Consider the following 25,790-nt stretch of genomic DNA (forward strand, 5'->3'; position numbering starts at 1 on the left):
AACCTCCAAGCCATCTCTCCAGCCCCAGAGGGCACCTTTGTGGAGCCAGTTCCCTGGCTTTGAAGGGCTCTGGGAAGTGAACTCAGTGGTCAGGCTTGGGACCATTTTCAGAGCCAACAGGTTTGTTTTATGATGATCATTCTAGACTTGACCAAGGTAGCCTGTTTCTCAAAAGAGGTAGCAGCCAGCAAAAAAAAAAAAAAAAAAAAAAAAAAAAAAATCCTAAAGACGTTTATATAAGCATACAAACACATTTAAATTATTCATGTCAACAACAATAACTGTAGCACACACAATGTTACAGATGTAAACCAGGCAGTGGTGGTGCACGCCCTTAATCCTAGCTTTTAGGAGGCAGAGGCAGGCGATCCCTGCGAGTCTGAGGGCAGCCAGGGCTATAGAGAAACCCTGTCTCCAGAAACCAAAAAGAAATAAATGTAAAAATGAAGTAGCCACAGATCTTGTCTATTGGGGAGACAGTATCAGCCCCACCTTGCTGTTTTAGACCCAAAAGACCTGTAAAAACAATCATACACACTCAAAATGACATGTAAAAAACACTCACATGGAAGCCATGAGCGCGAGCTACAGTGCATTTCTTAGAAAAGGTGAAGTAGAAAACCTACATCTATAATTAAGAGAGGCCCAGGGAGAAAAAAAAAGCAAAGTTCAGGCTTGTTCTGCAGACTTAGGATAATAGTTTTTATTGTTATAATTCTTTGAGACAGGGTCTCTCACTATGTATCCTTGACTGGCCTGGAGCTCACAATGCAGACTAGAACTCGCAGGGATCAGCCTGCCTCTGCTTCCTGAGTGCTGGGATTAAAGCTGTGCTATCATTCGTGTGTGCCAGGTAAATGCTGTAGTACTGAGCTACGCTCGCAGCCTAATACTGCTCTGCTTTCTCAGTTTAAAAGCAGCAGAGAGCAAGACAACCTTCTAGGCAGGTTTTCTTCCTTTTTTTCTTTTATTGGTGGTGTCTCATTATGTCACCGTAGGTGGCCTGAATCTCACCTGTCTGCTGGCCTTCGACTCACAGAGACCCACCTGCCTCCGCTTCCTGAACGCTGGGACTCAAGGCGTGCACCACCACTCACAGATGAACATTTTTTGTAGTGCTGGATCTCTTTCCTGTCTAGGCTGTGTCCTAGAGCAGTCTTCTCCTTTGAAACAGAATCTTGTTCTTGGAGACAAGGAATAAGAAGCAAGGTCAGAGAAGATAGATGAAGCAGGGAGAGGGCTCAGAAAAGTTACTTTAGAAAAATTACCCAGCAGGGAAGATACCACGATCAAGGAGGTGGTTTTCCCGGGGTTGTTCTCACCCATTGCACTCTGGGTATCCTGGCTCCTGCCATTTCCCCAAATGCAGGAAACTCAACTGCATGGTTTGTGGTAGTTGGGGATAACATTTGAGCTTTTCCCTTTAAAAAAATTAATTTTCTCAGAGTTTATAGTTCTGATACAGCATCGATATTTTAAAATCATTTCTTATTTATTTTAAAAGTGTGTGTGTGTGTGTGTGTGTGTGTGCGTGCACATAGCATGCGTACGCGCACCTGCCATATGGAGGTCAAAGGACAACAAATTAGAGCTGGTTCTGTTGTTGTTCTTCTATAATCTAGGCCCTGGGAATCGAACTCATGTCATCAAGCTTGGCAATGGTCTTACCTGCTCAGCCATTTACTTAATATTTTTATTTTTAATATTACTTTCAAAATTAGATATAGTTTATAAACTCATTGTTTTGTAAAATGCCCATTCACAATCTTAAATTCTATTACCTTCTGGGGTGTGGCAGCACATGCCTTTGATCCTAGCACTTAGAAGGCAGAGACAAAAGGATTCAGTGAGTTGGAAGCTAGTCTGGTCTATACAGTGAGTTCCAGGACAGCCAGGGCTACATAGAGAAACCTTATCTCAAAACAAATAACACACAGAAACAAAAATAAAAATAAATTCTATTACTTAAGTTTTTTGTTTGCTTGCTTTTTTGTTTTTGTTTTTGTTTTTCAAGACAGAGTTTCTCTGTGTAACAGAGTCCTGGCTGTCCTAGAACTCACTCTGTAGACCAGACTGGCCTTGAACTCATAGAGATCTGCCTGCCTTTGCCTCCCTAGTGCTGGGATTAAAGGCATGTTCCATCATGCCTGGCCTAAAATTTTAATGTAGCATGCAGAAACCCAGTTTAGGGATGTCATATGTTTCCTACTGAGGCAAGTTTAAAACAAAGTTTATCTTTAGTTACATTTCCCCATTTTCCAAACACTTGAACTTTGAAATAACACAATCATCAAGCATAAAACCACTGAAAATAAAGAAATGGTGGTTCTTCTCCAAACATTCTTTCCTGTATTTCATTTTCTCCTGAAAATCAGACACTTGTCTATGCTGCCAAGGGGTCTGGTTTATACACTACTGTTAGGAGTAACTTCTCCAGCATTTATCCTGAGGTCAGTTCCTCCTCACTGTATCTCAGACTTGTCCTGCCCATCTACTGAAACATGAGGGGGCCCAAGACACTGGGTGAGCAACCCTGTGAGCCTTTTTCCAACTGGGCCAATAAAGCTTTTTCCAACCCAGAAAAGATAGATTTTGTTGTGTTTCTGTATGGGACAAAACATGGGGTGTTTGGACACTTCCAGATTGTTGGGTTGGAGGGAACAAATGTCTCTTTAGTGTCTTTATGGTCAGGGGATCATAGAACACTAAACTAGAGGCAGCAAGATTGTAATAAACATGAAAAGCTGTAGAAAAGTGCAAACTCATGGGGCCGGAGAGATGGCTCAGTGTTTAAAAATCTTTTTTAAAAAGCAGAATTGCATGTCAGAGGAGTGGCAGGAGAATGATTGAATGCTAGCAAGTAAACATTTTAATAACAAAAATAAACCAAATGCTTTGAAAACAAAACAATAATACATCAAAACAAGATAAGATCCAAATAACCACCCAGAATAAACCAATGGACCATGGGCTAAACTAAGACGGTCTGACCCTCACACTAAAAGAACTCATCATCATCCACCTGAGGCAATGCTGAACAGTGGGGCACAGTGGCCCATGTGGGTACTGGATAATAATTTAGATGACTCTTCTGATGAAAGTGGATCTGCTTGAGGCCCCATTTTGGGTGCCAAATAGTGTTAGTGCAAAACTATAGCTTTAATCTTGGGTACATAGATGCTGGTTACTCCAAATGTTGTGTTCCAATATGGTTAACAGCTTTTCAGAATTAAAAAAAACAGCTGTAAATAAAGGTACTTAAAAATACATTGTTTTCCATGGCTCCATAACACTAGATGGCTTTGATACGTCATCATTTACTTAACCAGCTCCATGCATGCTAGACATTTCCTTGGTTTCGATCTCAGTTTCTTTTCCTGTTTCTGTGATAAAATACTCCAACAAGGTCAGGCATGGTGGCACATGCTTTTAATCCTAGTACTTGGGAAGCAGACTCTGAGAGTTCCAGGCCAGCCTGATCTATAGAGCTAGTTCCAGGACAGCCAGGGCTGCTACAGAGCAATGAAAGCTCTGGTGTTGAGCTCACTTTCTCCTTTTCATTCAGTCTTGGACCCAGTCCATGAAACAGTACTGCCAATTAGGATAGGCCTTTCCATTTCAATTAGCCCAGTTAAGAAAGCCCCTCACAAGCATGTACAGAGACCCAGACTTAAGAAAACCCCTCACAGGCATGCACAGAGACCCATAACTAAGAAATCCCTCATAGTCAGGCACAGAGACCCAGAGCTAAGAAAACCCCTCACAGGCATGCACAGAGACCCATAACTAAGAAATCCCTCATAGTCAGGCACAGAGACCCAGAGTTAAGAAAACCCCTCACAGGCATGTGCAGAGACCCATCTCAGCTGATTCTAGATTTTGTTTAACTGACAACACCAACCATCACACTTTGTGACCTTTGGTATTAGAAATTCTGTGAAGAATGACCTTGAACATGGATCTTTATAGTAACCACATGTTTTTCTTTACTGTGCTTTGGCATCTGGTGACCTTCCTGATCCCAGGGAGGCAACCCCCGTACAGCTAGCTAACACCGAGAGCAGTGATCCTCAATCTTCCTAATGCTGTGACCCTTTAATACAGCTCATGTAGTGGTGACCCCCAACCATAAAATTCGTTTTGCTGCTGCATCATAAGAAATAATTTTGCTACTATTATGAATCATAATGTAAATATCCATGTTTTCTGATCATCTTAGGTGACCCCAATGGGGTCATGACCCATAGGTTGAAAACCCACTGACCTTGAGTTTGCCTTTGATATGCAGAAATCAGTTCTGAGGCCAGATCCTTGGTCACTTCCTTTATTTAACTCTCACACATTAAGCCAATATTCTCCCAGCCCTAAATCTCCCTGCCCAAGGCTCGGTACTGGACATCTAGGAGCTATCCCGCTAGGGGAGAGCCAGTTGAAATTATTCCACTAGCCATCCTGACGGGTGTGTCTACTCTGCTCATGGAAATTGCAATAAAGCCTCTGACTTAAGCCTTCTCTCATTCTATCTGCTCCCCACGTGTCCCCACATTGCTCTGCACTGTCCCTTTTCTTGGAAATTCCAAATAATAGTTTCTTCGTTTAAAAGACGCCGTGTGGGCCTAGAGCGATGACTTTACAGTTGAGAGTGTGTAACTGCTTTTGCAGAGGCCCAGTGTGGTTTTTAGCACCCACATCAGGTGACATACAACCGCTTCTGACTCCGGATCCATTTTTCTTCTGTCTCCTCAGGCACCCGTACTCACATGCACACAGCCACGTAATTAAAAATAAAAGAAAGCTTTTTTCCCCCCTCTCTCTTCAAAAGGACAGAATTGCTTTGCCATCTTAGGTAATCAAAACAAATCGTGGGTACCTTTGAAAGCAGTCGTTTTGTCAATCATGAGGTTGTGTGTCTATAATCTGGACACGTGGAGACAGAGGCTAGAGTATACTTTAAGTTCAAGCGCATCCTGGTCTATGTGGTGAGTTCTGAGCCAGTCAGGGCTTCCTAGGAAGACCTCCCCAAACAAATAAAATCCCCAAGCCAAATGATAAAAACGTGTGACCTGTTGTTTGGCTCCAAGGGAACCCGTGTCTAAGGATACCTAGAAAGAATCAAAGAAAGCAGCAGGAGACAAGCGGTCGGTGCTGGCTCCTCCCAGTCCTTCCCGCACTCAGGACGCTCAGGTGGGAGCTCTTCCAGCTACACTGTGAATCTCTAAGGAAGAGAGAGAGGAAGAAGAAAGTAGGAAGAACTGGGGAGACGGCTCAGTGGGTCACAGTGCTTGTTTTACAAGCCTGAGGACCTGAGTTCGATCCCACAGCATCCACATAAAGAGCAGGGTGTGGGTGTGCACGAGCTGGAATTCTAGTGCTGCTGGGTCTGCTGGCCACCAGCCTGCTTCCAGGTTTAGTGAGAGGTCCTGTTTCAAGTAATGAAGCAGCACAGCCAGTGTCCGTCCGTTTCCAGTCTGCAAAAACAGGCAAAAAAGAAGAAAGGAGGCATTAAAAAAAAACGATGTTCATTTCTTTTCTTATTATAAAATAAGTCCCTATTAAATGCTTTGTTTTATAAGAGTCGGTCACGGTGTCTCTTCACAGCAATAGGACACTAAGACATATGCGAAGCAAGCACTCTACCAGCTGAGCAACATCTTAGCCTGATATGCCCTCTTCTTAAATGGCCATCATTTCTAATCTGGGATGACCTCATCTTAGTTTGACTTGCTACATCTGCAACAACCCTGTTGCAAGTAAGGTCACATCCAAAAGTGCTGAATTAGCACCTCAACATAGTCTTTGGGGGAATGGCACAATCCATTCAGAATTTGTTTATTTATGGTGGTTTGAATAAAAATGCCCCTCATGGCTCATAGGGAGTGGCACTATTAGGAGGTGTGGCCTTGTTGGAGGAAGTGCATCACTTGGCTTGGCTTTAAGGTTTCAGAAGTTCAAGGCAGGCCCAGTGTCACTGTCTCTTCCTACTGCCTTCAGATCTGGACATTTTCCCCCTTAATTATTTCCATCCACATGTGTTTTTAAGACTGGGTCTCACTACATAGCACTGACTGGCCTGGACTTGCATTTAGACTAGATTGGCCTCTAACTGGTAAAGATCCAGCTGCCTCTGCCTCTCAGGATTGAAGGCTTGCATCACCATCAAGCCAGACTACCTGTACAACCCTCTTGTTCTTTAATTGGAGCATGTTATCTCTTCGCGGTGTTTGCTCTACCGCCCCATGTTCGAACACAACTCGCTTTCCCATCTCCTTATGTCGTGAGGTTTCAACGCTGGAAAATTGGAAGATGCGGATTTCTTGGATCCACCTTGTTGGAGCAGTGAATCCCAGGTGTTTTTGTCATTGTTGCTATCTCTGTCCCTCCGCCTGCTCACTCCCATTGTGTTTTCTAATTGGTTGTTGCTAGTTGATGAGGAAGCTATTGAATTTTGCATCCAGCTACTTTATTAAATTCTCCTGTTAGTTCTAATAGCTTTTCAATTTATTCTTGTGGGCTCTCTGGAGCCTTTTGCACAAACCAATTCAAATGAATAATTAACTCTCCAGCTGAATCAATGACCTCACCTAAATCAGGTCTCTCGCAAATGGGAGGAATTTGGCTGATGGGGAACGCCATGCAAATGCAGTGTAACCTGGGATGGGGGCGGGGCTTGGAGCATCCCCGTAGCCTTAAGTGTGGTCACGTGCTTCAATTCGTCATTTCGCTGCTCGAAATCCATCCTGAAACAAGCAGGCCGAGCTGTGAGTAAAAGAATTAAAGTCTCAAGACATTGCAGTGCCTTGTATTTATAATGATGCCAGCTGCAGACAATGTTCTGATCATTCACAGTAGCCCGTTAGGTAAGTAAGTGTTTGACGGGATTGAACCTCAGCTGCCTCTCCCTCTACCCATTCCATCAAGGGCCACTCCTCTCCACCTAGCTTTATCTTCATACATTCTGCTGCCTGCTGGAGGCCCAGTCCTACTTCCTATGCTGTCTAACCCAGTCTGTGTTCTATTATGGCTCAGGCCTATGGCTAAGGTCCGGCACCTGGGACACAGTTAGGGGCAGAGCTCCAAATGTGGGAAGCTGCTGTGGAAGATTCTTGGGAACACATTCTAGGGGAAGTTGAAGAAGCAGAAGTTTGATTTGCACTGCACCCATCAACTGTGACTGATCTAGGGGACTCCAGAGCTGACATGGCACTTTAGAGTTATTAAAAATGGTCATAAATTCACTTAAGGAGGCTGGGCTCTCAGGAAATGTCCTCCCTTAAGAGGGAAACCGTTGCTGGGCGAAGATCCAGCTGTAAGCAGCCAATACGCCCTCAGAGAAGCAAATGCTTCCATCCCCAAGAGAATACTGGGTGAGTCACCACAGAGTTCATTGCATCTGTGCCTTGGGTAAAAGATGGCCACAGATCACTGCTACCCTTCTTTCCAGTAAAAAATGAAGCTTATCTCTCCTTTTCTTTTTTCATTCTTTCTTTTCTTTTTTCTTTTCCTTTTTTTGGCAGGATATAATTTAGCTGTCTTGGAACTCACTGTGTAGATCAGGGTGGCCTTGAACTCACAGAGATCCACTCGCCTCTGCCTCCCGAGTGCTGGGATTAAAGGCATGCACCACCATGCCCAGCCCTGTAGGAGGAAGTTTCTGTTCCACTTGGTCTCGAAGCTGTTCAGTCCAAAATAAACACATAAATGTTTATGCTAATTAGAAATGGTTTGGCCTATTGCTCAGGCTTCTTATTGACTAGCTCTGTCTTAATTATTAACCCATTTCTATTCATCTTTGTATCTCCATGTGGTCTTGTCTTACCGGTGATTCCCTGGTCTCTTGCTACCTCAGCAGCTACATGGCATCTCCCTGACTCTGCCTGCCACCTTTATCTATCCCTGTTTGGATTTCCTGCCTGGCTAAACCCTGCCTGTCCACTGGCTGAAACAGCTCTATTCACCAACCAACAGAAGAAACATATATTCACAGCATGCAGAAGGACAGTCCCCATTACAGCCCTCCTCTTGTTAAATATGTGATAGTTTTGTGCCTTCTTTTAGGCAAACGTGGCAGAACTGTATACTTTCTGAGGCTGGTTCTTGGCAGGTAGACAGTGTTGTCTGCCTTTGACTCTTAGGGCAGCATTCTTGGGGTCCAGTCCAATAAAGGCCATGCTGTGGGAGCCTGAGGTAGCCACATGGGAAGGACAGCACGGGAAGGAAGTCTTTCAGCCTAGCCAATGGCTGGACTCGGCTACCCAAAAGAGCCTTTGGCAAGGCTGTAGAGATGAGAACCCTGCCGTTTCTTGATGCATAGAATCATGAGGAAAAAATAGTGGGAAGTCCCGTTTTAGCGAGGGTTTCTCCGTACCCCTTGAATGATTGGTAAGCACTCACAACTAAGCTATATCCCCGTCCTTGGCTTTTTGACACAGTCTCATTACACAGTCTACGCAGTCCTTGACCTTGAGATCCTCCCGTCTCGGTCCCCTAAGCACTGAGATGTGCCACCATCCCTACCTAGAAAGTCTTTTCTTGGTGCAGTCCCAGTCTTAAGGCTTGGGGATTATGAACTGGCTGCTGCTTCCTAGCACTCATACGGGAAGGAAGCCTCAATCTCCATGTAAGGGCCTGCTCTCAAGAAAGTGCATTAGTGCTCTTTGCTTCCAAATTCCCTCCAGTCCCAAGTGCCCACCAGGCCCTGACTTTGTACTTTGAATTCAGACAATGGGCCCAAGAAGAGAATCCAGGGGCCTAAGACTGTTCTATTCACAAATATTCTTGATCCTCCATAGGTCTGGCATTACTTCAGTACTAACACTATATTGATGTCTACTGTGTGGGTTCCATCGCTACGGTGTATGATTCAGGGGCTTAGTACTTAGTACACATAGTATGCCATACCTGGAGCATTTAGTTCCCGTGTTATGTAGAGCTTATAATATTTATTATCAGAAGTATTTAATTTCAGTGTTCTTTATTGCATCAGAGGTATCTAATTTCAGTGTTAGCCAGTGCCTCTAACATTTTCTATCTTAGTATTTAGGAGAAATAATATTTGGTTTCAAGGAAGGCATTTAGTGGCCATGGTATTTAGTGTCTGTCATAACTGGGACCCATCCTCTTTAGTGGTCACACTATTCAGAGGCTGCAGGCCTTGGGAGCCCCTTGCAAGTTGGTGTTCTGGATCTCCTCTGCTGCCTCTGAGGAAAGCGAGCTCCCAGCAGTTCTTCAGCCTGCCCTGACAGTTTGCTGCCCCCTCAGCTGATGTCCTCTGCTCATAAGCAATTTTTCAGTCCCCTGGCACAGCTTCATTTAAAAAGGCGCTTTTCTGCACTGAGCGAGAGATTTTTCTTCTGTTTTTCAAAGTTCAGCTGTTTCTGAATCATCTCCTCTCTGCCTCTCTTCCCTCCGCCCCTCCTTGGCTCCCAAAATGGAGAGCTTTTCACAATGGGAGCCATGGAATTTTCCATGCTCCGCCTCGACCTACAGAACAAGCTTTCTGAGCAGACAGGGCAGGTGACTGTCTAAAAAGAGCAGTGGGGCACAAATACCAAGTAAGTAGGGCCACTCTTGGTGACTTCAGGGAGGCTGTGCGGCAGACAGCTGGAAGGTGATGGGCCTAGGCCCGTGTCGCCCTGTACTGTGGCCCTAGGGCCTCTCTGAACTCCAAAGTGCTGACTTTTCCATTGACACAACACAAGTCTCTCTTCTAAGGGAGGCCATCTGGTGGGAACACACTTGAGTGCTCCTGGTGCTCCTGAAGCAACTAGCGATGGCTACAGGCATGGCTGGCTGCTATGACCTGCCAGGCAGGGTGGGGTGGTGGTGCTGGAGTCACTGAGAAGGGAAGGAAAGCTGTCCTCACCGGTGCTCCCCGAGAGGATCACCCGTGCTCCCCGAGAGGATCACCCGTGCTCCCCGAGAGGATTGTCCTTTCTCCATCTTGAGTTTAGAATCTGCCTCATGGGGTGGGTACTCACCCCATTCCCAGTGGATGGGATAAATCCTCCATCCCCTTCCCTTCTCTTCATATTCCATTTAGGTCTGTAAAGATTTACTAAACATTTTTGTCTGTAAACATGTGCGAAGCACTAACTATGTGAGACACTGCACAATCCTTATTTGAGGAAGAATGACACATCACATTGAAGGGACTGCCATGACTCTTCCATCTCTTAGATACAAGGAAATTAAATTCTTGAGTCCATGTTTGGGTCTCCATAGGACCCAGACTTTCTGAGATTTAATCGGCCTCCTGCCTTCTAATCCAAACCCCCTTGCCTGGGAAGCTTCCTTCTCCCTATGAGTCCGTCCACTAGGAAGTAAAAGGCACATGGAGAGGAAAGAAACCCCTTCCTCTGGAGTCAGCTTGAAGCTTCTGGCTTGCAGAGAGTCAGAATTTCAGCACAATTACCAAAGTGTGCTGTAAATATTGCCCACATAGAGACGGGGTTTCTCTGTGTACCAGCTCTGGCTGTCCTGGAACTTTGTAGACCAGGCTGGCCTCGAACTTGGAAATCCGCCATCAGCCATGTTAAAGGTCTTAGTATGATGGCTTTACCCTTTTCCCAGGTATTTTTTGGAGCGCTCCGCAAATGTGACTTCCATGTATCCCCTGTGAGTGAGGGTTTTACATTATCAATTACAGTCTCGTTCAGTGCACACCAGGAAGGGCTTCATAGTTTCTTCTACAAGAAAAAGATGGGAAAAAATTTCCCTTTGAGATGTGACTTCAGAAGCCACCAAAATCATACATGTGGCCACTGTAGAGACACTGAAGTGACTATCTTTTCTGAAGGCCACTATGCTCATCCCAGACCGCCTCTCATCCGTTCCCATGCTGCCTCTTACTGGCTCATCCTGCAATTCTTCTTCCAGTGAAGTCAACAGCCCTGTCTTCACCTGAACACAGGTCTCTGAGAAGGACTCAGGCTGCTACAGGTGTTGACGCTGTCTCCAGCCCTGCCTCACGGCCCTGACAGGGAGCTCTGGAGGGATGTCAGCGGGGATGGTCCCCATGAATTGAGAAGAGCATCCTGACCGCTCTTCATTTTCGTAGGTGACCTTTGTCTTGTAACTTGGGACGTGTTCTGAAAAGTTTGATAATTTCAGACTCTTATGACAATTTAAGAATTACAAAGGCTGCAATTTAGTCTGGCCTCTGGGGTGATTTGGACTCTCAGTTAAGACCTTTAGCCTTTTTGATTAAAATAGAGACATTTAATATCACCAGGGTGTCCCAAATTCCCTTCAGCCTTCTACATTAAATTTCCTTTCTTGCCTGTGCTAAGGATGAACGCCTTTTTTTCTTTAGTGTTTTCTTTCCCATTCTCTTTTTCACCTGCTCTCTTTTTTCCCTTTTCCAGTGTCTCTTCTACCCCAAATCTTTTCCTAACCAGATGAGGCATCAGGCTCTCTGGCAATACACCGAGTGGATCTGTTTTAATCTACCAACATGACATTAGCCAGTCACCACAGTTGTTATAGATTAATAGCTTTGTCACAGTGAAACAACCTAAACAGCATTTAGTGTTTTTAGTGTTAATTTTTTAAAGATAAATGTTTTGTAATTTTGATATTTAAATTTTGTGATACATATAGCTGTAAGGAATAACACAGAAGGCTGAAGGGGTGGGAGGCTTAGCAGGTAAGAGGACTGACTGCTCTTCCAGGGGACCAGACCTGAGTTCCGTTCCATGCACCCACATGCAACTCATGACCATTTAAAACTCCAGTTCCAGAGGGTGTGTTGCCTTCTTCTGGCCTCTGAGGGCACTGTACATGGGAGATGTACAGATACACATGCAGGCACAGCATTCACACGCATAAAATAAAATTAAAATTAAAAATAGAAGGCCACAGAGAGGTCTCATGTTCTGTAGCCAAGATGTGTCTTACAGCACCAAACACATCCAGGAGCCCAATATTGACCTGATCATCCACTTTACTCAGTTCATGACATTCATCTGTGAATGTCAGAGTGCAGTCCTCCTCACATGGGTCCATCCGTGTGGCTTTCACAGCCGGGAAACATTGTCTGTGAATGTCAGAGTGCAGTCTTTCTCACATGTGTCCATCCGGGTAGCTTCCACTGCCGGGGAACAGATTAGTTCTGTCACAAGGAACCCTCTGATTGGGCCGTTATGGTCTAGTTACTATCCTCCGCTTACCCTGCACCTTTGTTAAGCTAAATATATAATTTTGCCAGTTAAGAATGCTATATAAATGAAATTCTATGGTACAGATCCCCATTTAATTCTATCTTCAACCAATTTTGAGATAATTGCAGATTCACCTGGAGTTGTAAGCTAGAATACAAAGAGTGAGACGTGGCGGCCCATACCGACAAGCCCAGCACCTGGGATTGCTTCGAGTTCAAAGTCAGCCTTGATTAGACACGGTGAGTTGCAGGCAGTCCTGGAGTACAGTGAGACAATAATGCAAAGAGATAGCTTATGTCTTTACATAGCTTTCCTCCTCGGTGACGTCAGGCAGAACTATAATCACAACCAGGACATTGACTCTGACACAGGCAAGACATAGAACTTGTCACCACAGGGATTCAGAAATCCGCCTGCCTCTGCCTCTGGAGTGCTGGGATTAAAGACCACCACCATCCAGTTTATTCTCCGTTTCTTTAATCACGATGGTTCAATAATGTTAGATGAACAAAATCTCATGACCTGGGATCTTTCTTTCTTTCTTTCTTTCTTTCTTTCTTTCTTTCTTTCTTTCTTTCTTTCTTTCTTTCTTTCTTTCTTGTCATCAGGTTGGTGCCTCTACCAACCTGTTCTTTGTTGAACAGTGTTCTAAGGTATGAATTAGGTTAAGACCGCAGGTCACTTAGCGGTTAACCCTCCAGAAGACATCGAGTCATTTCTAGTTTTCAACTTACAAACAAAGAGTCTCTGAATGTGGAAGTACAGGCTTTCGCATGAGCATTCATTTTCACATTTTTGGGCTAATGTCTTAATAGTGCAGTTGCTGCGTCACTGGCGCGCTTATGCAAAGTGACTGTGCCGTTTTGCATTTTTAATGGCCTTGCATACGAGTGACCAGTTTTCTGCATCCTCCTGGGTATTTGGTGTTTTCATTATGTTTTATTTCAATCTGGCCACTGCACGGCATTGTAATACTAATGAATTTGAGTATTTTCCGTGTGCCGTCTACATCAGTTCATGCCTTTTGCCCCTTTTCTAACTGGTTTGTTTATCCACTGTTAGATTTTATGGGTTCCTCATAAACTCTGGCAAACTAGTCCTTTGCTAGACGTATAATAACTATATCCTCACTCTCACCAGGCCTTTCAAGGACAGAGTTTTCAGTTTTGGTGAGGTTCAGGTGCTATGCCATTTGCAGAAAAGGCTGTCTTTCCATTCAACTATTTTGAACCATTGAGACAGGAAGCCACAGGGTCCAAAAGCAGATAGACTCTGGGCTCTTGACCTGTTACCTATTGAAGGTGTGCCTCAGACTGCTTTGTCATAAAACACCAAATTAAATGGTCACAAGACCCAAGTGTTCACAGACAAGGGGCCTTTGTGACTAGACTAAGCTAAAACCAGTGGCCTTTGAGATGGACATCCAACTGACAATGACAAAGGGGACATGTTACTGAGGACGAATCTTATCCCACCCAAAGCCCTTGGTAAGCCCCTGAAGTCAGCTCGGATGTCAGCTCATCTGTCAAAGCAAGATCACAGCATTTGCTCTTGGTTGACTTAAAAATCACTAATTTTGGAGGTCACAGCCGAGCAATGCATCATTAGCATCCCAAGAGCTTGCCAGAGATAAAAACCTCTGATATGTGGACTCTGATAACAGTTGCCTTGGTTACTCTGCAGCAACTTGAAGCCTGCTTTCTCTAGAAACACCAACTCTCTGCCTAAGCCCACGGGCATCTGATGGGATAGTAAAGTACTTGACATCTCTGCCTTCATATTGTGTCTGACCCCTTCGTGGTCCTCCCCACCGCCTCCCCACCCCACCCTAACGGGGAATCAGGCTTCATGGAGCTCTGCAGGTAGACATGTCGAATATTTGAGAAATGGTTGATCCAAAACCATAACAATAAAGGGTTCACTTGGCCTGTTGCCTGCTGGAGCTGAATGTGACTCTTCTACCCCACCCTTCCTTGTGTTTAGGTCTAGAGCAAGGCACAAACTGGAACTTTCCTGCCAGACATCGATTCCTAGCAATAGGAGCAATTTCAGCAGTGAGTGGGTTAAGTCACTGTCCATTAGCCCACAAACCTCAAGGTCAGAATGTTTACCCAGAAGAAGGAAAAACATCTTTTGAAACCATGCCCATTACCAAGGAACAATTACCAAACTTTAGCCTAGCCCAGAAAATCAATGCGAGTCGGCTGGTCTATTGTGTGGAGCAGAGCCATCTGACCCCTCCTCTCTGAGGCTGAATCCCTTTGTCTGCAGCTTCAGCCGGCTGGCTCAGGCTGCAGCCCGGGAGAGGAGGGAGTCTTTCCCAGTCAGGTTGTCACGTGTGCCTGGCTCTTCCATGTCTGTGCCTTCGGATCTGCTGCCCCAGTAGTGTCACCTCACAAAGGAGCTGGGGATGTTTGTGTGGAGCTGCTCTAATTTGATTTTCAGTAGCTGTGTTTAACAACTTGTTCTTCAGATTCTTGGAAATTTAAACAGCTGCCTCTCTGGGCAGCTTTGGACATATGCTTTGTCAAGTCCCTTTAGCTTTGCCTGCAGCCTTGGTATTTGATGTTGTCTCCTGCCTCAGTGTCAAAATAAAAGCCACAGGAAAAGTCCCTTTCCTCATCTCTTGGTTTGTTAAAAATCCCCACCCCAGCATACCTCAGTCCTGTTCTGACTTTCGTCCTTCACTTACAGAGGAAGGCATCCTTACCTGGCCTCTAAGGCCTGGGTACTTGGTACTGTGAATTCTGACTCCACCCATTTCTTTAGAAACTCCACTGGTGGCCCTTCTCTCCAGGCCCAAAGAATTCAAACAAATGTGTTTCCCCCTTCTTTCCCCGCACAGACTCATTCATTCCAAGAATCTGTTCTTCCACGGCCCAGTCTTTCCTCAATCTGTCCGTCTCCCTGTAGCCCTGCATTGGGGGCGCCCCCAGATTCTCCAGCACCTGGCCTCTTCCTAAATCCCTTCCCGGGTTCCGCTGCTCACCCAGCTCACCCCGGCATGCTCTTGAGACGACACTCGCTCCTGGCACCCGCAAGTCCCACCTTTTCTTCAGGTTGGCTCCTGGCTTCTTGTCTCTCATGTGCTACAGTTTTTCAGGCTACTTCCTGGCTCTCTTGCTTCTGCCTTCAACACTTAGGGCAGCTTGCCCATCCCCAAAGAGTTAGTGATGAAAAGCCAGTGGTTCCTCCCAGATACGAGTCCCTTGCTTTTCATGCCGGTGTCTCAAACTCAGGTGGCCCCTCGCCCGGGGCTCCCCACCCTGATAAGTGACTCCTAGTCCCATTTCCTCTGGCACCCTCAACCAGTCACCCCACCATTCACCTTCTCTCTTCTTACCCCCCCCCTTCCCTCAGTCCCTGAGCTCTGGTCTCTGAATTCTGATTTTGTCCTTTTTCACTGCTGCCCCCGATTCTCATCTGGAGAGCATCAGCCTTCCCATTGGTCCCCCCCCCCCAATGCATCCTCCTGATGACAGCCGTGTGAGCTCCCTAGAGGGTAAGTCTGACTATGTCACTCTCTGAATGAGCACCCACTGGTTTCCATGGCTCTCAGGATGAGGCTTGTCAGAAGGCAACCTGCCCAAGTGAATGCAATTCCGTTGCTCAGTGGCCCTCAGGCCCACACTCTGTTTTTCAACGCTGAACTATAACTCCATACAATTTACCGTTTTGTGTGTGTGGCATGTGTACGTGTATGTGCAAGTTACCCGTACATGTGGGGGCCAGCGGGGATGTTAGGTGTCCTCCTCTATCACTCTCTCTCTACCTTATTCCCTTGAGACAGGGTCCCTCTCTGACCCCGAAGCTTGTCATTTTGGCTAGGCTGGCTGACCAGCGGGCTCCTGGAGTCCCGTGTCTCTATCTCCATCATCATGCGTCACAGCATGCATGGCCATGCCAGAGTTCTATGTCAACGCCTGGGATCCAAGTTCCAGTTCTAGGCTGCTTAGTCTTTGTCAACCTGAAGTAAAGTAGGGTCACCTGGAAAGACAGACCCTCAGTTGAGGAGTTGCTTCGATCAGATTGGTCTGTGGGCAGATCTGTGGGGCGTCTTCTTGATTAATGATTAGTGTGGGAGGGCCCAGCCCACTGCGAGCAGCTGCCGTGCCTGGCAAATGGCCCTCAGTTGGATAAGCCGGCAAGCTGAGCAAGCCACGGAGAATAAGCCAGTCAGCAGTGTTTCTCAGTGGTTCTGTTCCTGCCTCCAAGTTCCTGTCTGAGTTCCTGCCCTTACTTCCTTCAGTGATGGAAGCCAAACAAGTCCTTTTCTCTCCAGCTTGGTTTGGGTTAGAGTTTTATCACAGCTGCAGAGATGCAAATTCAGACAGTAAGTGTCTGAGTCATCGGGTGATTTTGTTTTCCTTGTATCGTCACTAGATTTGCAACCATCATGTAGCTCCTAATTCCACAATGCTGTTATTACCCCTCAAAAGTCATCTCACATCCTCCTGCCCAATGCTGGTAACCACGCATCTATTTTCTCTTTCATAGATGCTGGGTGCTGAATCTATGGAGTCATCTTCATGTGGCTTTTTGATCTAGAAGGGGAGATGTTTACTCTCTCAGTTACCAATGAGTCATTAAGCAAAACTGGTGGCCTTCTTTCCAGAGAGCTCCAAGTGTGTGTGTGTGTGTGTGTGTGTGTGTGTGTGTGTGTCTGTGTGTGTGTGTGTGTGTGTGTGTGTGTGTGTGTGTGTGTGTGTGTGTGTGTGTGTGTGTGTGTGTGTGTGTGTGTGTGTGTGTGTGTGTGTGTGGTGTGTGTGTGTGTGTGTGTGTGTGTGTGTGTGTGTGTGTGTGTGTGCTCTGTGTGTGTGTGTGTGTGTGGTGTGTGTATGGTGTGTGTGTGTGTGTCTCTGTGTGGTGTGTGTGTGGTGTGTGTGTGTGTGTGTGTGTGTGTGTGTCTCTGTGTGTGTGTGTGTGTGTGGTGTGTGTGTGTGTCTCTGTGTGTGTGTGTGTGGTGTGTGTGTGTGTGTGTGTGTGTGTGTGTGTGTGTGTGTGTGTGTGTGTGTGTGTGTGTGTGTGTGTGTGTGTGTGTGTGTGTGTGTGTGTGTGTGTGTGTGGTGTGTGTGTGTGTGGTGTGTGTGTGTGTGTGCGGTGTGTGTGTGTGTATGTGTGTGTGTGTGTGGTGTGTATGTGTGTGTGTGTGTGTGTGTGTGTGTGTGTGTGTGTATGTGTGTGTGTGGCCACTTGACCCTGACTGCTGTCATACATACAAGACTCTAGCAAATGACTCCTGGGGAATTCCTGTGGAGCATCTCACACAAAGTGCTTATGAAGTCCCTGAACTCGCCGCAGGGGACGACAGAAGCAGAAATGTGGAAGATCTGCATGCTTTGGTTTTTTGTTGTCGTTGTTTTTGAACACCTGTTCTTTACCTGACTCTCACTATAATGAGGCAAGCTAGGTTATTTTACAAAGAGGAAGGGTGTAGCTGTAACGATAACCAGTACACTTGCTGAGGGTATAGGTAGCTGTTTATTGTAGACATTACTTACAAGAGAAAACAGGCAACCCAGATGAGTCAAGTAGCTTTCCTACCAAACCGGAAGTCGGAAAAAGAGAGCACGGCTCTGCCCACACAGTCTTTTATAAGAACCTCCGTACATGCCTCTAGCCACGCCCAGAAGTAGGCCTGGCTAGTGGCACAGTTCACCACCCTGTCTCTAGTCACGCCCAAAGTGGGTGTGGTTAGTACCGCACTATAGTTACTACATCTGTATGCGCCTCTAGCGTGCCACGCCATCTGGCTAATGGCACAGTCCTGAATCTCCTCCTACAGAAGGGAGTTGTCCCACCAGTAGACAAAGGTCAAAAGTTCAGCACTCACCTCCTAGCCAACAGGGCATGGAGGTGACTTGGCATGAGTGGAAAGGCTATAGTGTCTAGAAACCTTGGTTCTGACCCGACAGAATACTGTCCCAGGGTTCTCAGGCTGTCTTAAACATAGTCTTTTTTTTTTTTTTCTGTATAGTCCTGTCAGTCTTAGAATTCATTCTGCAGACTAGGCTAGCTTCAAACTTGGAGATCTGTCTATCTCTGCCTCCTGAGTGCTGGGATTAAAGATGTTTGCCACCACTATCCAGCCGTCAGGCAAACAATAGGTTCTGTTGAATTTAGGTATATCCCTAATGTTGCATGGGATATATTTGCACTGATATAATAACCTCCAGGCAGTTAGGCTTGTTTCCCAAACCTGACAGGAAGGACAGCAATGAATTCAAACTTAGAAATCAAATAGTCCATGTTTAGACCTTTTTTTTGCCAGAAACCTTCCAAATTTCCTCTTCAAATCTCAATGGGCTATTTTTAAAAACTGCTGGATTTTCTATATTTTAAAAAATGATTTGTTATTCACGCATATATACACATGTGAGCTGGTGCCCAGCAACGCTCGGTTGTTTGATCTTTTGGAGCTGTGGTTAATGTGGGTTGTGAGCGATCTCCGTTATAGGTGCTGGGAATCGAACTGAAATCCTATGAAAGAATCATGAGCTACTGATAATAACATCGAGTTTGTGGCAAGACCTGCTCGCAGAAAGGAAATAAATTATGAAATGAAATGAAAAATACTTCGTCCCTCCTGGAAGGGACAAAATCATCCTTTGAGCTGGGATTTTAGAAGCGCCTTGGCCGCAAATGCGCGTCAAGCGCGCCACCCAGTGGGGTACACATACCGTTACCCTTCCATTTGGACCTCGGGATCAAAGTGTAATGCCCGGGCAGAAAAGTGGCTGGGTCACTTGGGACCCGAACCATAGTGCAAACTGGGGACGCGTCAGGCGTGAATTCACCCACTTTGCCCCATCTGCTGACTAAGGAAAAGAAAGCTGGAAAACACCAACAGAAAAAATTAAACAATACGCATTTGTTGAGCCGTGGAATTGCTTCGAGACACACCATCAAGCAGCGCCAACCTTTTGGGTGATATGCTTGCGCAGTAGGTTGGAATCGGGTATGTACTGGAATCGGGAGGGAGACCCGCATTGATGAGAACAGAATCCTTCCAATTCCAGGTGGGAGGAGAGGCCTCCTGGAGCGGAGGGTAGGAGAAGGAGGAGGCCGATGCATCCCAGTCTGAATGGTTCTGGATAACGTGCCTTCACCAACTTCACTCTATCCCTGGGAGATTCCTTGTCCCTTTTCCTGGGAGAGACTGGCCCTGGGACGGTTCGGGAGTTCAGACAAAGATAACATGGAAGGATCGATCCTTGCGCCAGCACATTTTCTTCTTCCCGATTTCCACTCCCTTAGCAGACCCTGTCCACTGCTCTCTAGACCCTGCGTGAGAATTTTTCTCAACGGTCTCACAGTTCAACCACCATCCGCAGCTGAAACTGGCGAAGGAGATCACAGCCCGCAAGTTGCCGATCCTGGGATTCCAAACGTCTTTCTTTCTCAGTGTTCAGTTCTGAGCGCTCGACTGTCGTCGGATCACCTTTTGGAACCCACGTGGCTTCCGACTCCCCAGCAGGGCTGAGAAGACACAGGAAATGAAGCTGTTGTCCCAGGAAAGTCTTTGTGGTTTCTGGGTAACTTGACAACAGTCACCTTTATTTATGCAATTATAGAGTCACATTAGAATTTGGTTGTAAAGTGTAGGATCCAGATTTTCCGGGGAAGAAAATAGAAGCCTAGAAAAGTACATAAGCTTGCGCAGACCAATATAAGCACCAAGATGAGAATCCAGGTGAGTGAATGTCCTTCCTAGAGGTGGGGAGGGTATGCTAACTTTCTGGTACCATTCCGTTCCATCCTGGGAGTCCAGCTAGGGAAAATCTTGTTGTAGGCAGAGACCCCTCAACTCAGCCTGGCATTTCTTCCTTCCTTCCTTCCTTCCTTCCTTCCTTCCTTCCTTCCTTCCTTCCTTCCTTCCTTCCTTCCTTCCTTCCTTTTTTCTTCCTCTGTCCCTCTGTCCCTCCCTCCTTCCTTTGTTTCTTTCTTCCTTAAATGTTTTTAATTGAAATAGAATTATACCCCACTCCCTCTCCCTCCAGCCCCTCCCAGGTATCATCCCTTGAACTCCTACCATGACCCCCTCAAACTGATAGGCTCTTTTCTTTAATTAAAAATTTTTACTTTTAAATTTAAATTCAAATTAGAAACAAGGTTTCTTCACATGTCAATCTCACATCCCTCTCCCTTTCCCTCCCCTCCTCCCACGCCCTCCCACCACCCACCCAATACCCCCTCCTTTCCCCAGGGGGGGTGAGTTCTTCCATGGGGGTGTCCATAGTCTGTCATTTCATCCAGGACAGGGCCTAGAACCTCCCCCAAGAGTCCAGGGTAAGACTGTATCTCTCATTGTGGGATGGGCACCCAAAGTCCATTTGTATGCCAGGGATAAATACTGGTCAATTACCAAAGGCCCCATAGATTGCCTAGGCCTCCTCACTGACACCCCCATTCAGGGGGTCTTGATCAGTCCCATGCTGGATTCCCAGGCATCAGTCTGGGATTAAAGAGCTAACCCTTGACAGGTCAGCTGTTTCTGGGGGTTAAATCAGCCCAGTTTTAATGCCTTTGGTCATCAGTCCTCCCTCTCTGTTACTGGATTCCTTGAGTTCAGCTCAGTGTTTAGCTGTGGGAGTCTGCCTCTTCTTCTATCAACCACTGAATGAAGGTTCTGTTTCCCAGACTCTCTGGTCATGGGATTATAGGCTGGCACTCCCCAGATCTATGTCTAAAATCCATATATAGGAGAGTACATGCCATGTTTCTCTTTTTGTGACTGGGTTACCTCACTCATGATGGTTTCTTCTAGTGACATTCATTTGCCTGCAAATTTCAGGATTCCATTGGTTTTTTTTTCCTGCTATTCAGTACTCCATTGTGTAAATGTACCACATTTTCTCTATCCACACTTTGGTTGAGGGGCATCTGGGTTGCTTCGAAGTTCTGGCTATTACAAATAATGCTGCCATGAATACAGTGAAACAGACATCCTTGTTGTATGAATGTGCATCTTTTGGGTATATACCTAAGAGTGCAGTTGCTGGGTCTTGTGGTAGGTTTATTCCCATTTTTCTGAGGAATCTCCATACTGATTTCCAAAGTGGCTGTACAAGTTGGCACTCCCACCAGCAGTGGAGGAATGTTCCCCTTTCTCCACAACCTTTCCAGCATAAATTGTCATTGGTGTTTTTGATTTTAGCCATTCTGACAGGAGTGAGATGGTATCTAAGAGTTGTCTTGATTTGCATTTCCCGGATGGCTAAGGATGTTGAGCACTTTCTCAAGTGCCTCTCAGCCATTTTAGACTCCTCTATTGAAAATTCTCTATTTATTTCTGCAGCCCACTTTTTAATTGGATCCTTTGGTGATTTGGAGACTTGCTTCTTGAGTTCTTTGTAAATTTTGGCGATCAACCCTCTGTCAGATGTGGGGTTAGTGAGTATTTTTTCCCATTCTGTGGGTTACCTTTTTGTCTTGCTGACTGTGTCCTTTGCCTTACAGAAGCTTCTCAGTTTCAGGAGGTCTCATCTATTAATTGTGGATCTCACTGTCTGTGCTATTGGTGTTATGTTCAGGAAGCTGTCTCCTGTACCAATTGATTCAAGGGTACCACCCACTTTCTCTTCTAAGAGGTTCAGTGTGGCTGGATTTATGTTGAGGTCTTTGATCCATTTGGACTTAAGTTTTGTGCATGGCAATAGACATGGATCTATCCGCATTCTTCTACATGCCAGCCTCCAGTTATGCCAGCACCATTTGTTGAAGATGCTTTCTTTATTCCATTGCATATTTTTAGCTTCTTTGTCAAAGATCAGATGTTCATACTTGTGTGGGTTAATATCAGGGTTTTCAATTTAATTCCATTGGTCTACCTGTCTATTTTTGTGCCAATACCAAGGTGTTTTCAGGACTATAGTTCTATAATAGAGCTTGAAGTCAGGGATGGTGATGCCTCTGGACGTTGCCTTGTTGAACAGGGTTGTTTTGGCTATCCTGGGTCTTTTGTTTTTCCATACAAAATTGATTATTGTTCTTTGAAGGTCTGTGAAGAATTGTGCTGGGATTTTAATGGGGGTTGCATTGAATCTGTAGATTGCTTTTGGCAGGATTACCATTTTTACTACATTGATCCTACCTATCCAAGAGCATGGGAGATCTTTCCATTTTCTGAGGGCTTCTTTAATTGCTTTTTATAAAGATTCAAAGTTCTTGTGATACAGGTCTTTCACTTGTTTGGTTAGCGTTACCCCAAGGTATTTTATATTGTTTGTGGCAATTGTAAAGGGTGATGTTTCTCTGATTTCTTTCTCAGCCCTTTTATCATCTGTATATAGTAGGGCTACTGATTTTCTTGAGTTGATCTTGTAGCCTGCCACTTTGCTGAAGGTGTTAATCAGCTGTAAGAGTTCCCTGGTAGAGTTCTTTGGGTTATTTATGTAAACTATCATATCATCTGCAAATAGTGAAAGTTTAACCTCTTCCTTCCCAATTTGTATCCCCTTGATCCCCTTTTGTTGTCGTATGGCTCTGGCTAGAACTTCAAGTACAATGTTGAAAAGTTATGGAGAGAGTGGACAGCCTTGTCTTGTTCCTGATTTTAGAGGAATTGCATTGAGTTTCTGTCCATTTAGTTTGATATTGGCTGTTGGTTTACTGTATATAGCTTTTTATTATGTTTAAGTATGTTCCTGTTATCCCAGATCTCTCCAAGACCTTTATCATGAAGGGGTGTTGGATATTGTCAAAGGCTTTTTCAGCATCTAGTGAGATGATCATGTGATTTTTGTTTTTCAGCTTGTTTATATGGTGGATTACATTGATGGATTTTCGTATGTTGAACCATCCCTGCATCTCTTGGATGAAACCTACTTGATTGTGGTGAATGATTGTTTTGATGTGTTCCTGGATCCGATTTGCCAGTATTTTATTGAGTATTTTTGCATCAATGTTCATGAGAGATATTGGTCTGAAGTTCTCTTTCTTAGTTGTGTCTGTGTGGCTTGGGGATCAAGGTTATTGAAGCCTCGTAGAAAGAGTTTGGCAAAGACCCTTCTGCTTCTATTGTGTGGAATACTTTGAGAAGAATTGGTATAAGCTGTTCTTTGAATGTCTGGTAGAATTCTGCACTGAGGCCATCTGGACCTGGGCTTTTTTTGGTTGGGAGACTTTTGATGACTGCTTCTGTTTCCATAGGGATTATAGGTCTATTTAAATTGCTTATCTGTTCTTGATTTAAGTGATAGCTATCCAGGAAGTCGTCCATTTCCTTTAAATTTTCGAATTTTGTGGAGTACAGGTTTTCAAAGTATGACCTGATGATTCTCTGAATTTCCTCAGAGTCCGTTGTTATGTCTCCCTTTTCATTTCTGATTTTGTTAATTTGCATGTTCACTCTCTGCTGTTTGGTAAGTTTGGACAAAGGTTTGTCTATCTTGTTGATTTTCTCAAAGAACCAACTCTTCGTTGCATTGATTCTTTGTATTGTTTTCCTAGTTTCTACTTTATTGATTTCAGCCCTCAATTTGATTATTTCCTGGTGTCTACTCCTCCTGGGGGAGTTCACTTCTTTGTGTTCTAGAGCTTTCAGCTGTGCTGTTAATTCTCTAGTGTAACTATTCTCCAGTTTCTTCATGTGGGCACTTGGTGCTATGAATTTCCCCCATAGCACTGCTTTCAAAGTGTCCCATAGGTTAGGGTATGTTGTGTCTTCATTCTCATTGAATTCTAGGAAGTCTTTAGTTTCTTTTTTCATTTCTTCTTTGACCCAGGAATGGTGCAGTTGTGCATTATTCAATTTCCATGAGTTTGTAGGTTTTCTGCAATTTGTGTTGTTGTTGAATTCTAATTTTAAAGCATGGTGGTCTGATAAGATGCATGGAGTTATTCCAATTTTTTTGAAGCTGCTGAGGTTTGATATGCTGTCAAGTATATGGTCGATTTTTGAGAAGGTTCCATGTGGTGGTGAGAAGAAGGTATATTCTTTTTTATGTGGATGAAATGTTCTATAAATGTCTGTTAATCCCAGTTGGGTCATTACTTCTATTAGACCCTTTGTTTCTTTGTTGAGTTTCTGTCTGGTATTCCTGTCTAGTGGTGAGAGTGGTGTGTTGAAATCTCCCACTATAAGTGTGTGGGGCTTTATATGTGATTTAAGTTTTAGTAATGTTTCTTTTACAAATGTGGATGCCTTTGTATTTGGGGCATAGATGTTCAGGATAGACACTTCATCTTGGTGGATTTCGCCTGTGATGAGTATGTAATGATCTCCTTCATCTCTTTTGATTGATTTTATTTTAAAGTCTAATTTGTTAGGTATTAGGATTGCTACCCCTGCTTGTTTCTTGGGTCCATTTGATTGGAAATTTTTTTCCCAACCTTTAACTGTGAGGTAATGTCTGTCTTTGAGGGTGAGGTGTGTTTCTTGTATGCAGCAGAAGGATGGGTTCTGTCTTCGAATCCATTCTGCTAGCCTGTGTCGTTTTATGGGTGAGTTAAGGCCATTATTGTTGAGGGATATTAATGACCATTGATTGCTCATTCTTCATTGATTTGGAATGGTTGTTGGTGGTGGAGTTATGTGTGGAATTTCACCCCTTTGTTCTTTTGGCAGTTGGTAGAGAGGGATTCTTTAATGCCTATGTTTTTCTGGTTGTAGTTAACTTCCTTGGGTTGGAGTTTTCCTTCCAAAACTTTCTGTAGGGCTGGGTTAGTGGATACGTATTGCTTGAATCTAGTTTTGTCATGGAATATCTTGTTTTCTCCATCTATAGTGATTGAGAGCTTTGCCGGTATAGTAGTCTGGGCTGGCATCCATGGTCTCTTAGTGTTGTTAGAATATCTATCCAGGACCTTCTGGCTTTCAGAGTTTCCATGGAGAAGTCATGTGTAATTCTGATAGGTTTGCCTTTATATGTTACTTGGCTTTTTTCCTTAGCTGCTCTTAATATTCTTTCTTTATTCTGTATATTTGGGGTCTTGATTATTATGTGGCAAGGGGACTTTTTTTGTGATCCACTCTATTTGGTGTTCTGTAAGCTTCTTGTACCTTCATTGACATGTCTTTCTTAAGGTTGGAAAAGTTTTCTTCTATGATTTTGTTGAATATGTTTTCTGCCCCTTTGAGGTGGTTTTCTTCTCCTTCTTCTATACCTATTGTTCTTAGGTTTGGTCTTTTCATAGTGTCCCATATTTCCTGGATGTTTTGTGTTAAGGATTTTCTTTGGTTGATGAATCCATTTCTCCTAGTGTATCTTCATCACCTGAGATTCTCTCTTCCATCTCTTGTATTCTGTTGGTAATGCTTGTATTGGTAGTACTTGACCGTTTGCCCAGCTTTTCTATTTCCAGCCTTTCTTCAGATTGTGGGTTTTTTTTTATTGTCTCTATTTCAGTTTTCAACCCTTGCACTGTTTGCATTGTTTCTTGCAATTTTCAGTTTATCTTTTGGTCCATTTGTTGCATTTTATGAATTTTTTGGTATGATTTTTCTTCCATTTCCTGCCTTTTTTGGTTTGTTTTTTCTTCCATTTCTTGAATTTTTTGGTTTGTTTTTTCATCCATTTCTTTGAGTGATTTTCCTATATCCTCTTTTAGGGCCTCTATCATTTTCATGAAGGTGGTTTTAAGGTCATTCTCTTCTGCTTCATTTGCATTGGAATGTTGGAGTCTTGCTGG

The 25,790-nt window shown here is 44.5% G+C and overlaps 1 long non-coding RNA gene and 1 other non-coding gene across 2 annotated transcripts; both read left to right on the top strand.

Annotated features, from left to right (window-relative positions):
• Positions 1-1,260: 1,260 nt before the first annotated feature.
• LOC121133064 lies at positions 1,261-1,424 on the top strand. Its single transcript, XR_005869812.1, has one exon. It is a non-coding gene; the product is annotated as a U1 spliceosomal RNA (small nuclear RNA).
• Positions 1,425-6,722: 5,298 nt separating this feature from the next.
• LOC121132976 lies at positions 6,723-14,767 on the top strand. The gene is made up of 3 exons (XR_005869688.1): positions 6,723-6,857; positions 12,287-12,397; positions 14,142-14,767. It is a non-coding gene; the product is annotated as an uncharacterized LOC121132976 (long non-coding RNA).
• The last annotated feature ends 11,023 nt before the right edge of the window (positions 14,768-25,790 follow it).

Source organism: Mesocricetus auratus, unplaced genomic scaffold, assembly GCF_017639785.1.
Source record: "Mesocricetus auratus isolate SY011 unplaced genomic scaffold, BCM_Maur_2.0 Super-Scaffold_100019, whole genome shotgun sequence".
Taxonomy (NCBI): Eukaryota; Metazoa; Chordata; class Mammalia; order Rodentia; family Cricetidae; genus Mesocricetus; species Mesocricetus auratus.